We start from the raw sequence: 16,328 nt of genomic DNA, 5'->3' as shown, positions 1-16,328 counted from the left end.
TGCTGGGTCTTCAGGCCAGGAGGGATTTTCTCCCTCTTGAAGCCAATCAATTTTGACCTCACATTGATCCCATGCCTACACGGGGATAATGCACTGGCAAGAGGCAATGTCAATGGCTTCATGGCACTTGCATCAACAGGCATCAGACTGGATGTCAGGGGGAAGTTCTTCACAGAGAGAGCGGTGAGGTGCTGGCACAGGCTGCCCAGAGAGGCTGTGGATGCCCTGTCCCTGGAGGTGTTCAAGACCAGGTTGGATGGGGCCCTGGGCAGCCTGGTCTAGTGCCAGATCTGGAGGTTGGTGGCCCTGCCTGTGGCAGGGGGTTGGAACTTGGTGGTCCTTGGGGTCCCTTCCAATCCAAGCCATTCTATGATTTGGGGGGAAATAAAGCTCCAGCACTGACATCATTGCTCTGTGAAATTTACGGGTCTGTCAATGTTACAGACGGTGCAAACCCATCCTGCAGAAAGCAGATGGCGAGCCAGGAAAGCAAGGCTGGGGCAGCAGACAGCATCAGGTCGGTGCAAGCGGTGTGTGCGTGTGACAGATGGTGCTTTCACTGGGAGCATTTGCCCAGCCCTACCCTGCCTGTGAGCCTCCTGCCCTGTGCCATGCAGAGCAAATGAGACATGGCCCCTGGCACTCGGCAGCTGGAGCAGCAGGTGTTTGTGTGATGGGAGCCATAGGGCCGGGCTGGCACAGCATCCGTGGGGTTGGGATGCTCTTGTCCCCACAGACAGCCAAGGTCAGGCTAGGGGAGGCCCAAAGCACCTGACAGATCCATGAGTGTGCCTGTGCATTGTGGGAGAGTGGGACCAGATGGCCTTTACAGCCTCTTTCCAACTCGAACTATTCCATGATTCTATGAGTCTATGAACACAGGAATCCCTGCTCACCCATTTCTGGGTTGGGCAAGAGTGGTCACCCCCATCTGTCCACCTGGAGAAAGGCGAGCTGGTGGTAATGGTGCGCCAATTCCATTTGCAGTGTCTCACTGACTTTCTCCTGGAGGACCTGCGGCTTTCAGCTGCATATTTTGACATTCCCAGACGAAGAGCAAGGTCTGAGGGTACAATCGCCTCTCTCACAGCCAAACTCCTTCCCTGAAATGCTGCATGGAGCCTGTTCCCGTGCTCCACACTCAAGCAAAACCTCCTGCTGCTGCTATTCCCTGCCTGGGAGAAGCTCTCCTAACGGGGACACTCACTCCCTGAGCAGCAGAGATTTACTCTCCACACTCCACCAGAGAGATTATCTCCCGGCGCTGTTATTCCCTTATCAATAATTCACGGTGCAGCCGCGCTCTCCACTTCTGTGTTGCCCCCGAGCTGGCTGCGCTGGAGGAGCAGCCGTGAGTAAGCGCGGCCCCGCTCGGATCTCTCCTGCTCTCGGGGAAGCAGAACGAGTAACTCACACTGCAGATGACTCACGGCCCCGGGAAGGCTCTCGTTTTAGCATCCCGTGGAGGAGAGCACAGGGAGGGAGAAGTGCCAGCAATGGGCTGAGAACCGCTGCTGCTTCGCTGCGGAAGGAGCTCAGCCGCTTCGCTGGTACGCTGCCGTACGCATCGCTGAGCTGGAGAGGTGGGTCGTTAAGGGGAAACGTTTGGAGAAATTAAATCCTTTTTCCTGCTTCTTATGCTAATGGGGAAAACCAAGCTGATTTGCAGGAGGACAACATTTAGCGATATCGAATTCGTCAAAGCCTCCATCTGTTCCCATCCTCACGCTGACTGTCAAAAATCAGCTTTCCTTCAAGCAACGCCCGCGTCAGTTTTAACCAAAAGAGACCAATTCCGGAGAGATTTGTAAATAAACAGCTTCTGCAGATCCAGCCAGAAACAACAGACGTGGGCCGGGCCCGATGGGCAGGAATACGTGTCGGGATGGGGAGAGACGGCAAGGCGAGGGAAGGGACAGACAGCCCTTGGGGCACACGATCCAGCCAGCAGCCGCAGCAGTCCCCAGCCCGAGGGCAGGACCACAGCTCCGTTCCCCCCCGGCCTTTCCAGACCGTGACAAAGCCCCACTCTCTGGAGGGAGTGAACCCTGATGAGCCCTGCTCTGCGAGCAGCTTGCGCGCTGCACGGCTCTGCTGCCACCAGCCGACTGCTGCTTCCCCAGCCTGGCTCTGGCCAAGGGCAATGCGCAGCGTGAAAAGCAACGCAGAGATCAAAGAATGGTTGGGTTGGAAGGGACCTCTAAGATCATCTCGTTCCACACTGTTGCCACAGGCAGGGTTGCCAAGCACTGCATTAGGCACCGCCACATCGGGGTGCCCATGGCCCCATCCAGCCTGGCCTTGGGCACCTCCAGGGCTGGGCCCCCATAACATAATGTGGCACAGGTTGGCCCTGTACCCATTGTACACACATCTATCAACTTCCAACTAAAATTACTCACACTGGTTCGTTTCGTGCTTTTGCCATGCTCTGTTAAGCTATGAAATTACTTCTGGTCTTGCTGTAGAAGAAACATTTCCTCCAGGAATAACACTGGCCCAAGCAACCTTTAAGTGCATCTCCAAGGCTGGATATTAGGAACAATTGCTTCGTCAAGAGAGTGGTGAGATATTGGCACAGCTGCCCAGGGAGTGGTGGGGTCACTGTCCCTGGAGGTGTTCCAGAGCCGTGGAGATGTGGCACTGAGGGACATGGGCAGTGGGCATGGTGGGGTGGGACGGGGACCTTGGAGGTCTTAACTAACCTGAATGGCTCCATGATTCCCCTCGCTTGGTTTCCTTCTTACAACCCAACAACTTCTTCCACCGTAAAGCTGGAGTAAACCAGGGTGAGACATGTTCCAAAGTCCTTTACAAACAGCTCTGCGCTCCAAATGGAGCAGATCTCTGTCTGGGACGTTTGAGCTTTGGTGAGGAACATCGGCTCACGGCCAACCACACAACAGCAACGGACAAACCTGAGGAGCAATGCCCATGAGATTCACAAGCGTGCATATGGCCACATACATCTCTGAAGATCCTGCCCCAAATTTCACAGTTTTGGAGCTGAAATCACTGTCATGGCAGCAGCCAAGGTTCATTATTTCCTGGGCGAGCAGAAGACAAATGAGGCGTTTTCAGAAGTGACCACAGGACATCAGGACATCATGCACTCTACACAGATCTAGCCAAGGGTTGGTTAGTCAGCAGTTCCTAAAGAAAAAAAAAAAAAAAAAAAGCTGTTTTATTATGCCTCTGACCTGGCCCTGTGCTCCTCCAGCCCAGCAAGGTCTCTGCAGCACCACGAGCGGGATTTGGGCGGATTTAGTCATCGCTCAGAGCTCCAGCAAACCTCGGAGCCAAACAGCTCTCCCCCAGGGGCCAGCAGACCCCGGCAGGGCTCGTTCTTTTCATTTCTGCCTAAGAAAACAGACCAACCTCCAACAAAAGCTCAGCTCCTGCCCAGAAGATGGGGAGAGGAGGAGGAGGACACGGTTACTTATCCTCAGAGCCAAGACACTTTTCCAGTCACCTAAGAAATCAGCTCTGCAGCCCAGTAAACAGCAAGGAAAATTCAACAAGGGAAATGTGTGACATTTTCCTGGAAGCCTCAGGGGCTGAGCAGCCCACATGAATGCACCAGCCAGGTTCAGTGATAAGGGAAGGCTTCACTCAGCCCTTCCACACTGCCATGGAGCAGCAGCATCACACTCTCCTGAGAGCCAAAAGACAAGGCCCAGCACATCCCCACTGTGCTCACTCATTCCTGCGCTCCAGCTCCTCCAGCAGCACAGCTGTCAGCCCTGAAGACCACATTCAGCTCACATCCTGCCCACTTCTCTGTGCCAGCACTTCGGGGGGCTCTGGGCTCTTCTCCCCCGTGACTCGACACAGCACATGGATGGAATTCAGGCCATTCAAACACAGCACTTGGCCTCCTCGAGTTTTTCTCTTTTTTTTTTTGGCAGATTCCAGGACAGATACATGCTGTGATTTGCCAGCAATGTCGGACAGCCCGAGGAGCCGGATGGCAGAGATCGAGGTGACTGTGCTCATGGCAGGCCTGAGCCTCACCAATGCAGAACAAACCTCATGCAATGGCATCCACAGGGCAGACAGCCCCACCGTGCCATTGCGGTGACAGACCCAGACCTTCAGCTGATGCAGAAAAGGAGGTGAGACTGTCACCAGGCACATTCCCTCACCTCTAAGTCAAAAAGCCTTTAAATTACTACCGATGTTGTATTCTCTTGTTTCTAAACACTGAAACAGTGCTACAGCATATTGAGTTTTCCCCTTTCCTGTTGATCTTTGTCACAAATGGAACTCTGCCAGTTTCAAAACCAGGCCTATGGCTAACTGACAATCTGGCAAACACAAACTGCCAGGCAGCTACTTCGTTGTTTCTCTTGAAGCTAATCCCAACTATTTTAATTATCCATTTCAGCTCGCCTTTTAGCTGTTTTCCCTTTGGACTGGCTATTACTTTCTGTTGTACATAATAAATCGTGTGGAAGAGGAGGGAAGTTGGGCCTGTATGAGCATTCACTCATTCCCCAGGCAATACGTATTCCTCGTTCCTGTTGGGGAGAAACTGCTGTGAGTATCACTACCTTTTTCCAGCTAACTGCACACGCTCCGAGAGCAGCCACAGCACTACCCTGCTCTTATACTCTGTAAGAGAAGAGATGGTGGAAAGAGCAAGGAAGCAGAGGCAAAACAGATGCTCTGCTGAGAAAAGCCAGCAGTCGTACGCTGGCTCAGGCTGCTGAGCATACCTTGTGTTGATTTGTTCCCCCTGCCAAGGATCCTTCATTGCAGAATTCGGCCGATCCTCATTTAAGCTTCCCACTCCAAGATAAACGCGCCGGTGTTGGCCACCACAGCTGGTAGGGTTTGATGTACAGCGTGTAGGTGGACGAGGGGAGGAAGCAGTCTGCAGCAGAGATGATTCGCATGCATATGCAGCAGGATTTTCGGCAAACGCAAAGAAGTTACAAAGAACTGAATTTTAAACATCATTTGTCAGCCAGCCCGCGTTCTTTTTGCAGCACAAGAACACTTCCCCCCGTCAGCCATCACTCGAAGCCTGCTATGCATGAAAGCTCTTTCCCAAACCATAGAAATCATCTAACCCAAATGACTCAAACGACCATGATAACCAAGCCAGGCCCAACTAGAGACCACAAGTACAGCTTCAGTCCAAGGAATTATCCAAACTCGCCTTTCCACAGCAATGTATCACAAATGGTTCCCTCACTGTAGTGTTACAGCTTTTTTTTTTTCCCATGATAACAGCTGCAGTTTTGCTTCTCTGCTGAACCGGTCCTGTCCTAAAAGAGACACTGAACACAGGAATCCGGTTTGCGTGTTTTGTTTTTTACTCTTAGAACCTCTATAATTTTTTATTTTTTTTTAAAGTATCATTACAGTTAATTCACTCCTTCTGGAATTCCACTGGACGTGCTTGGTCAAAGCGAGGCCGTGCAAAGGGCAGCCTGACTTTCACAAAGCCGATCCTTCAGCATCACCAACACGCACAAAGGACGGGCTCCTCCGCGCCATTTTAGCGAGGACCTCGCGCGGATCGACTGCAACGAGGGATCCTGGCAGAGAGGTCAGTCAGAACCAGCCCCCAACACCAGAGCCCTCGCTCAGAGCGGGAACCCGAGCCCCCCCGGGCTCGCACGGCCGCGCTGGTGCCGCCGCGGGGCGGGCGGAGCCGGGAGTGCAGGCCGCCAACCCCGCCTGTGGAACAGCAGCCGCTAGGGGGCGCTGCAGGCGGGACGCGCAAGCAGGGCGCGCTCCTCAGAAGCGCGGGGCAGGGAGGAAGTTCTCCCTTCTTCTCTTTCCCCTCCTCTCCCCTCCTTTGAGAAGATTACTGATCTTTTCCCCTCCTCTCCCCTCCTTTGAGAAGTCGAGGGTGTTGCTGCCTGTTATTATTGTAATTATCACGGCGGGCACCCGTCATAGCGGCCGGGCCGAGGCAGCAGCTCGGACTGAGGGGACATAGCCTCTGTGGGCTGATGCGTGCACCCAGGCGGACAGCCCAAGGGACATGGCCAACCTCTGTTGAGCGGCCTGTGGGGACAGGACAAGGCAAAACGGCCATAAACTTGAGCATAGGAAGTTCCACTCCAACATGCTTCTTCACGGTGAGGGTGACGGAGCACTGGAACAGGCTGCCCATGGAGGTGGTGGAGTCTCCTTCTTCAGAGATATTCCAGACCCGCATGGATGCCGAGCTGTGCAGCCTGCTCTGCAGGGATCCTGCTCTGCAGGGGTTGGACTCGATGATCCCTGGAGCTCCTTTCCAGCCCCTGCCATTCTGTGACACGTTGCCCCTCAGCAAGAGACAAATCCCCCAGCTCTTCAAAACTGAGAGCTCCAGAAGAGAAGGCAGCGATTCAACAATTTCGTTCTATCTCCCTGCGCATACGGAATTTCAGAACTCGCAGGAATGGAATGAGGGATTTTTCTGTCACCTAAAGAATTTTTTTGAAGAAATAGTTTAGTATTAGGCACATACGCAATCCCACTGCAAACCGTAACAGGCAAGTAACCGCAGTTAAAGAAAGCACCAGTCACACATGGAAACTTCTCCCTTAAACCTCCTGTTCTGCAGACCCAAGTTACACACCCATTTTTATTAAGATTTACCCCACAGCTTCACTGAACTAGAAGCGTACAGTGTGCTTACTTGAATAAAGGCACTAAGAACACCATTATCTGAAATGGAAGAAAGACAAGGCTAAACCAAAGGCACACAGCAGACACAAACCAATCTGCTTCAAGTGGTTCACTTACAAGTTGCAGTATCAGTCCTGAGAACAGAGCTGCCAGCAAGAACACAGCGTACAAGCCCCAAAACAGCATTCCAAAGCTTTCTGTTAAATAACCATGGCAGTGCTAGAACAAAAGGCAGGAGAATCGTTTCAAGAATGACTGAGTATCATAAATATTGAAATAAAGTCACTGTCTAAGCACATACCCTGATCCACACTGACAAGCTGACATACTGCTCATCCTGAAACAAAGCAGAAAGGGTAAGTGAAAATACCCAAGTTAATGAGATACCTATTGTCTTCTGATTTGCCTGATGAGTCATTATTTAGTTGCACGTTGAACAACTGTCTGCTCATGCCTGTTTTCCCTTTTTTATCTTCTATTCTGCCTGTTACTTCAGGAAGGACCCATTTCCTATGGAGCACCTTCAGAACTGACATCAGCCTGTACAATATTCCACATACAGACAACTACCAATTCCTTGACAAAATCCCTTGACTTAAACCTGTTGACACAGAATATAAATGAAAGTAACTGAAATTCATAAGTTATTTATGGCCCAACAGCTGGAACTCTGTTGAAGATATTACTAATTAAGTAATCTGGACACTTACTAAAACAAACAATTTGCCTATTGAAAAAAAAAAACGGGTAGTATAAGAACTGAGAGATATTCAGACAGTTGAGTTTAGCTGCAGTTTACACACAAGTAAAGAAGACCAGGCTATCTGCCACGTATATTCTGCTGGTTCTGGCATTTCCCTGTTATTATGAAACTTTACCACTAAGTACTGATTATGTCTAAAAGAAAAGAGATTTCAAAACATGAAGACAACATAAATTGCTGATGACTGAGCTGCAGAAACGGACATTCATGAATAGAGGCCTGCACACTGCTTCAATATGCAGAAAGGAGCTGGTACTGCACATTTCCAATAGAAAACCTATTAATCCTAAAATAAGTACTCTACTTCATGCATTTCTTGGCGTGGGGTAATACTTTGTAGGAAATCAACTGCACAGTTTGCAGATTCAGATAGCGTTGTAAGTAGGCAAAGTAACAACTCCAGGCTTCCTAGAAGAACCACCACAAATGTAACATTTCAATCTAGCATAGCACTTGAAGCATTTGAAACCTAAAAGTAAACCTTGCTCAGGAAACTGCACCAGGTGAGGCGCACACGTGCTGCAGCTGTCCCACCGTGCCCTTGGTGTGCTCGTTTGACAACAAACGATTACAGAAGTCATACCAAAACATACAGGAAGGAGGGAGGCCCAAACCACAATGAAGTTCAGTGGATTTCCATTCCTGGTCTTTGATGAGATTTATGAAATCAGTTTTAGTTCTGGCACCCTGGTACTTCCTAAACACTTCATCTTTACAGCTGTAAAAGAACAACAGCAAAAAGTCCGTTACTTTACGCAGTCTAAACATGCAACATGTGCTTACACTCAACATCTTCCCTTACGTAATTTTGCCTTGTTTTAATTTTTCCTTTAGATAACATTGGCTCTAAAACATTTTCTAATGATCTTGAACACAACTTGTTCTAAGAATCTTGGCTCGTTTCAGGCTGCAAGTCCGTGAGAAGGTAACAATCTGCCTAATGCACTTGCCACACAACAACACTAATACCAACCTACAGAGAAAAGGTTGCAAAACGGAAACGCCCAGGAAAAGACAGAATAAATATGGCCTGAAGGGAAAAGGAAAAAAATAACAGTGGCATTCATTGTAAGCTCACAGCAGATAAAGCAATGGTTATCTCAGGGTCTCATTCTTCAAGAGCATGGTAAATCCCATTGGCTTGTATCAGAAAACATAAAAAGACATTTCCTCTCTCCTTCAAAAAAACCTGTCACATTGCAGACTCACTGAGAGATGGTAGGAAGAGCTGTTATGACAAATCGTCTGCTTAATCCTGGAAGAAAACAGTTATTTTCAGAATAGCGTCGTAATATACCTACAGCTGGTATTATACACCTAAATAAAAGCAAATATTCCCAGGCAAACTGTGATCAAACACAAACTTGTGTGTATCAAAGTATGGCACAGTCTAAAAGAAAGGCCCCTGGACAGAGAGGGAGATTTCCCCATGGGCAAGAAGTGATGTCTGGTGATAACCGTTCCCCTCAGCTACTTTGGCTGTAACACTTTAGAGAAAGTTGCTACTTTTTTTTTGCCCACATGACGTGCAGTCTCCAGGGCTCACAGGATACAAGCAAAGCAATTAATATACTGCCTTCAACAAAGAAGTTTCACAAATCATAAACAAATGAAACAGCAAAGCAGGAAAGTGAGCTTCAACTAGGGGAACTCTGATGCTCACAAACCCTTTCATCAAGGAATACATGTGCCACTACAAGAAAAAATAAAACCTTTTTTTTTTTTTCGCTCTGGGCGATGCTTAAAGAACAGGACCAAATACCTACACAAAGACTTCGAATTCACCCTCCTGCCACTTTCATCTGTTAAGGAAAACCAGCCTTGGCCTACACACAGCCCTTGCCCTCAGCACAGCTCACACCTCCCACTGCCCACCAGCTCTGCTCACGTTCCAAGAATGGGCACCGAGCAACCCAAGAGGTTGGACAGGAGGAAAAATTTCTTCTCAGAAAGAGCAGTGCTGCACTGGCACAGCTGCCCAGCGAGTGGTGGGGTCACTGTCTCTGGGGGTGTTCCAGAGCTGTGGAGGTGTGGCACTGAGGGACATGGGCAGTGTGCATGGTGGGGTGGGGTTGGGCTTGGAGATCTCAGAGGTCTTTTCCAACCTGAATGATTTTATGACTCTTAGAGCCCTCACCTGGCTACTCAGGGACATCTAGGTCCTCTCCCCACTCTGCAAATTTCTCCCACTCAGGCTGCAGGTTCTGGCAGAAATCTATTTTCAGCCCAACAGATCACGCTGGGTAATTACATGATGCGAGCACACCGTGCAGGCAAAGGGAATCTGACGCGCTGCTGTCCTCATGGAAAAATCCAGCCTGGCTTTTGATGAGGGCTGGAAATCCCTGGGCTGAACAAGGGCAAGTGTAGGGTCCTGCACCTGGGGAGGAAAAACCTCATGCACCAGTACAGGTTGGGGACTGAGCTGCTGGAGAGGAGCTCTGCAGAGAAGGACCTGGGTGCCCCAGCTGGCCAGCAACTGACAAACAGTTGACCACGGGTTGACCCTGAGGCAGCAGTGTGCCCTGGTGGCCAAGAAAGCAATGGTGTCTTGGGATGCATGGAACACGACCAGCAGGGCGAGAGGGGTGCTCTTCCTGCTCTGCTCTGGGGGAGGCCACATCTGGAGCACTGAGGGCAGTCCTGGGCTCCTCACCGCCGCGGCCTCGCAGCCCCCGACTCAAAACTCCACCATCCATTCGCCCAGCAGCAATTCCTGCCACGTGGCGTCCGAGAGCTCCTCCACCGGGCTCGGTTTGCACAGCGCGGCCGCGCCAGCCCCAACCCCAGCACGAGCAGCGCGCACAGCCACCCAGACACCGCCATCTTCCGCCCTCACAACACAACTTCCGGAGACGCTGAGCATGCGCACGAAGGAGAGCCCTGCGACAGCAAGAGGCTGGGGGCGGGCCCAGAGGGTGCGGCAGCCTATCGGGCGGCGAGTTACGGAGGGGGCGGGCTCGTCGGAAAAGCATTTAGCCAATGGGGAGGCAGCGTTCCGCGGTCGCTACGACAGGTGGTGCTGCCGCCATGTTTGTCCCGGGCTGCGTGAGGGCTCTTTTCTTTCCTTGCATCTTTCAGAGGGGTCTTTGCCATAATTTCATATCCCACCATTTCGAGCCTTGCCGGGTTGAGTAAGCTAGCCTTCAGCAGCCATTAGAGCAGTTAAAAGATTATTGTTTCAAAGGCACGCCAAGCTCCCTATGGAAACAGCTTGAGAGACCCCCAAAAGGATGACTATGACTTCATACCTCCTCCACCACTTTGTACCAGTAATTATTTTAAGAGACGTAATTACCGTGAATCACTTTTTATCCCCGCTACCATTACGCTGACATTTTCTTGTTTCTCTGTAAAGTTTTGAGGTATCTGAAAAGAAAAAAAACAACCTTGAGCCTATCTTCTGTGTTCATCCTCCTTCCCATCCAGCCCTCCCAAGCTGCAGCAAGCAGCGTCTGCCCTTTCAAGGTTCGCAGTAGAATAAAGAGAACAATAACCATGCACGAGATGGCTCCGAGTGGCCTTAACCCCAATTCCCCCTTTTTCCCTTCCTTTTGTGCCTATTATGTTATTGTGAAGGAAGAAATGTTTCTTCTTGTCTTACCTTCAGGAATGTGCTGAGGATGGGGGAAGCACTGTTTTAACCCACCAGCCTCCATGATTCAGTCACCTCACTCATTTCTGGAGGCACGATGCTCCTCCATGGTATCAGATGTTCAGGTTGGATATTAGGAACCATTTCTTCACAGAAAGAGCAGTCAGGCACTGGCACAGCAGCCCCGGGGAGTGGTGGGGTCACCATCCCTGGAGGGGTTCTGAGAGCCATGCAGATGTGGCACTGAGGGACAAGGTCAGTGGGCACGGTGGGAGTGGGCCAGGGGATCTCAGAGGGCTTTTCCAACCTTAATACTTCTATGATTCTACGAGTCAGAGTGGCAGGAGTGAGGCCTAACACATATGAAAGAGGTTTTACTACAGATCTTTCATGTTCTCACTTTCTGTAGAGTTTGTCCACGCATCCTACTGCACAGAGGTGAGAAAAACGCATGACCTTGCCTGTCGGGGGTGCTCTGTTAGTGTTAAAATTCAGTTATGCTGTTTGCACCAAGAAGTTTGTCTGCTGTGATCTATGATTTTAACAGCATTTCATAGAAGTGCTTACATTGGAAGGGACCTCACAGCCCCCTCAGCCCCACCGCTGCCGTGGGCTGGGTGCCCCCTAGCTCAGGCTGCTCAAGGCCCCATCCATGGTCCTGGCACCTCCAGGGATGGGGCACCCACAGCTCTGGGTAGCAGGGCCAGGCCTCACCTCACCCCAAGGACCACTGTGCAATGCCTACAGCCTTCCTTTTGACAAACCCCGGTTGTCCATTTCCTCTAAGAAAGCCCCAGGTGGTTCTGCAGAACACCGGACCCTCTGGTGGGGTGAAGCGCTGATCCTGCAGATCATCTGGTGCCAATTCCAGTTTGTAACATCCACACCACGGTGCTCAGCGGGCGCTCCCTCTATCCCAGTGGGGTCCACTCAGCGATGGTCAGTGATTACTGATCTTTTCCCATGTGCTTTTTCAACGTTGCCACAGAGGGGCAGAGTTGAGGCTGCTTTGCAGCAGGGAGGAGAGGGAAACGAGTCCTCTTCGTTTAGAAACGAGCTGCATTTCCCGCTAGGGGCATCCTGTTCTGTCTCAAGGTGGTGAAGTGGAAGGCTCTTTCCTTGTCTGATAATAGTCTCCCTTGTCTCTAGGTTGTTTTTCTAAGGAGCTGAGGGACAGGGGATGTTATGGTCAGTTGGCGTTTCTTCCCCCCAACACACAACCACAATACTTCTGGCCATTTTGGCCGCAGTTGGGGTTACAAAAATATTTCTAAGTTTCACATCCAGTTAGAAAAGAGAATATTGCTGATACACAGAAAGAGTCTGAAGCACATGCTTACAAGTTATTAGAGACAGAAAATGAATTACAGGGCTCTGAAGTGTGGGGAATACTTATCAGAGAAGGGGAGAGCCAGCCACAAGACACGGAACCTAGGAAAGACCAATACATCCTCCTGCTCACAGAGCTGTTTTTCACTTTGTCTTTAATTTGGGATGAAAGATGATGAAGCAAAAAATGCCTATGTAACCAAGAAACCATCCTTCTCTTGATGGCATCCGTACCTCAGAAAAACAGATCCCCCAGGTAGGAGTGGGAGTAGAAAGAGTCCTTCTTTGGGGCTTTGATTTCTTTTGAACTGGAAATGAAAAAAAAAAAAAAAGACCAAAGCACATGGACATCTCAACATTTTACCCAAAGTTAAAGCTACAGAGATGAACAATTCAACCAGTTCTGTAAGTGGTCACTTACAGAAAAAAAAAATCTACACCAATTCACTCACTCTTTTCCTCTTTTTTTTTTTTCAAAATGATAATTCATCTCTATTTGAAATGCGAACAGTTTGAACCAGCCTTATTCCTGCATATTTTCTCTCTTTTTTTTTCCCTCTTAAGTACTCTTACAGGTCCTGACAAAAAGAACTAAACCAGACAAACGATCATAGGAGCACAGCGGCCGCCCGCCTGGGGCTGACCAATTTGAGACTGGTAATTATTCCAAAACGTGGGCCAAGCTCTGCAGTCCCTGGACAAGGTGCAGCATCAGGGCATCTGACCTCATTTACTCAGCCTGCATTTATAAAATGCTGAGAGATTATGCAGAGTGCTCATATGAGTCAGGAGACAAGCAGTCATTGTCCCAGAGCCCAAGGTGAAAGCAGGCTGACCCTGAAAGTCACAGCAAGCCTGAGGCTGCATTCTGTACCGCTGTAAGAAGACAAACTGATCCTATCTAATTTATTTGGCTGTTTTCTGAGCTTTGGCCTTATGGGAAAATTGGCCACTCAGAACAGTTTTATGGGCTTCAGCATCTGAAGAATTAAAGTCAAGAGCTAATTGCTTTTCTGCAGCTCTGAATTTCATTACAGGAAAGCAATCCATGCATCAGCGCTTCCTCCTATGGAGATACCCTCCGTCCAAGGGGAAATAATTTGACCCTACCTCTCTGCACAGAGGCACACAGAGGGTGCCACGAAGGCCCGGAGCCAGGTGGGGCTTGCTGCCTGGGAACAAGGCTTTCACACTGAACACAGCTGGGGAGGATTAGCAGACATTGCCCACTTCCAAAGGGGACTGTGCTGGGAGAAATCCCCTTGGAAAGCAAGTTCCCATCTGACAGCCTCACCCTCTGCTCCCCAGCACTTGAGCTGCCTCAGAGCGGTGTTTTGGGGCTTGGGTTCCTGAAAACTTCAGCTTCGTTCTAAGAGCTGCACTGCCTCAGCTTCTGCTGTTACACAATTCATTCCTGACTGCAGTTTGCATCGGCTGGTGGAAACGCGATGCGCAGTGAGGTCTGCTGCTCTCACCTCAGAGAGCTGCTTGGAAGACCTCCGAATTACAGCAGTCCCTCTCACAGCTACTACCCACAAGCCTTTTCCTCTCTGTGCCGAGAAACTCCAGTAACCGCTAATTATTCAGTAATTAAGTGTCTCTCTAGGGTCGTAATTGTAAATCTGGCCTCTCCCAGTCACTGTTTGCTCATTAGGTAGCAGTTTTCTCAATGCGAAAGCAAATTCTCTTCTTTACATTTGATTGGATTACAAAATTGCTTTAAACTCAGTGGAGATGATTAGGAAAAGCGTGGTTTTGCGCAAGAGTTGCCATGGGAACTAAAGTGGAGAGATCTTTATAAACCAAGAGTCAAACAGATTGTGTTACAGACAATTAATATTGTCTCACTTGTTTATTCATTTGCTTTAACTGCTTTCTTGCAGTATTCTGAAATAGCTTTTATCTCTTTTTTAGGAACAAAAGCTGTGTCAAAGAGATTCTGCTCCCTTGGAGATTCACCCCTCTCTTCTCTTGAAGGCCACTGGAAGTCCTAATTAGCTTCATTCCCTCTTTGGGTTCGCCTTGGGGCTCAGGACATCTCAGGGGGCTTCCAGGTAGGATGCGGTGTGGGCATGGGATGCATCTTGTGGGGGCTGTGTCCAAAGAAGGGCAACAAAGCTGTGAAAGGTCTGGAGCACAAATCTTATGGGGAATGGCTGAGGGGCCTGAACTACCCGTTTCCAGTCTGATCAAATTCAGGGATGAGTGAGATAACCTCGTAGAAACACAGTGTGAGGCAATCCTCCTTTTCTTGGTAGCTTCAGTCTCAATCTACTGAACTGATTTGAGCAGAAACCTTCCAGAATATTTGTTCCATGGCAGCTAGTTGGCCTGGAACACGTCACTATGCAAGCTTTCAGCTTGGGAAGTGAGAAGAAACTGAAAGCAAAGGCTTGCAATAGGAAATGTCAGGCAGACAGAAGTGTAAGTGTTGCTGCTTCCTCTGCTGATAGCATGTTGCTGTGAAAAATGCACCAACCAGGACCCACTGTACATAGCAAAGCATGGGACAGCTGGGCTGAGTGTTGTATTGCACACTCCACTGCAGAGCCGTGCTCAACACGACCATCTCCTGCCCTCCCAGTATTTATTTACCGCAGTAAAATGTGAATGTAAACCCTCCACAGCTTGAGGGTTTCGCATCACTTTGCACTGATATGAAAGTTCCTTGTGGTTCCAGGAGACAGTGACTATTTTGCTTCTTGGGACTCGTGTGCTGTATTTTAATGACAAGAAACCTGTTGCCCTGAGGCCAGCACAGGAATCCGCCTAAGGGTGTCCAAAGACGCATGAGGGAAAATGGTATCAAGATATTTTTTCTTTCACAATGCCACTTTTGCAAGAGGAAGGTCTGTGCAGATATTCTTGTGCGGGTTTAGGAGCTCCTGCAAACACTTTGTGCTCAGGACTTGTTTGGGCAACACGGAAATAGGGCAGCTTTAACTGTGAAAGGTGTGGCACCGTGAAGCGTGTCAATGAAAACATTCCAGTTTGGGCCCAGTTTCCCTCTTTAAAACATCACGAGGCAGGGGAGATGTCAGCACAGCTTATATTTGTGCTGTCACTATGAGAAATGCCTGTGTAATGGGAGAGGCTGGAGCCAGAAAATTGTTGTCACCCCTATGATTCTATGATTCTATGAGATGAGATGCGATGAGATTAGATTATCTTCCTAGATACCTAGGCCAGAAGGGGCATGGGGAGAGGAGGAAGTTGTCCCATTCCCTGCATGACCCCAGGCATCCAGATGCTCCTCATGGGGGACCACATCACTCCTTTCCTTTACGTCCCTTTTGCTTCAGCCTGCTCTCCTGCCAACCTTCTTCTCGTCATGTCTTTGCAGTTGAGATCAAGTCATGAAGCTCTGCCACAAGGATTCTTGTAGCACCTGGAAGGGCATTTCTTGCCTTCAGAAGGAGCCGGTGCTGGCTGAGTGTTGGCAGAAAGCCAAAGGTGTTTTTTTTCCTTTAAAGAAAACATCTAAAATGGAGTGCTCAGCATCAAAGGATCCAGCAGAACAGTGCAGAAATAGCAACAAGAGCACGCAATGAGGCAGAGAAGCAGGCTCCTGACACCGGTAGGGCGAGCAAGGGAGGCAACACTTGCAAAGTTTTCTTCTTTGAGCAGTTTTCTTCTGCCTATGACGTAGAATGATGGCATCGTAGAATCATTCAGGTTGGAAAAGCCCTCTGAGATTCCCAAGCCCAACCTCAGCCCACCCCACCATGCCCACTGCCCATGTCCCTCAATGCCACATTCCCACAGCTCTGGAACACTTCTAGGGGCAGTGACCCCACCACCACCCGGTGCCTGACCACTCTTTCAGAGAAGAAATTTTTCATAACGAGCAACCCAAGACATCCAGCTTTTCTATTTTGCAGCAAAAGACCAAACCCAGTGGTAGCACAGCAGCAGAACTGAAGCTGTTCTTCAGGAAGGGAAGCGTGTGCCAAACCAAATATCTTTCCATTGGCACTGGTAGGCTCTGAATCGCCGGCAGGAATACAAGCA

At 49.6% G+C, this 16,328-nt stretch overlaps 1 long non-coding RNA gene across 2 annotated transcripts; it reads right to left on the bottom strand.

Annotated features, from left to right (window-relative positions):
• Nucleotides 266-10,225, bottom strand: LOC110401807. 2 transcript variants are annotated; one of them, XR_002440624.1, is made up of 4 exons: nucleotides 9,531-10,225; nucleotides 6,748-8,111; nucleotides 4,719-6,425; nucleotides 266-3,153 (listed from the first exon to the last, which is right to left on the bottom strand). It is a non-coding gene; the product is annotated as an uncharacterized LOC110401807 (long non-coding RNA). The 2 variants fall into 2 exon arrangements; XR_002440623.1 differs by having other exon boundaries at nucleotides 4,719-8,111.

Source organism: Numida meleagris, chromosome 6 (assembly GCF_002078875.1).
Source record: "Numida meleagris isolate 19003 breed g44 Domestic line chromosome 6, NumMel1.0, whole genome shotgun sequence".
In the NCBI taxonomy this organism is placed as follows: Eukaryota; Metazoa; Chordata; class Aves; order Galliformes; family Numididae; genus Numida; species Numida meleagris.
Note: the sequence above shows the minus strand (reverse complement) of the source record. Positions and strands in the feature narration are given on the sequence as shown.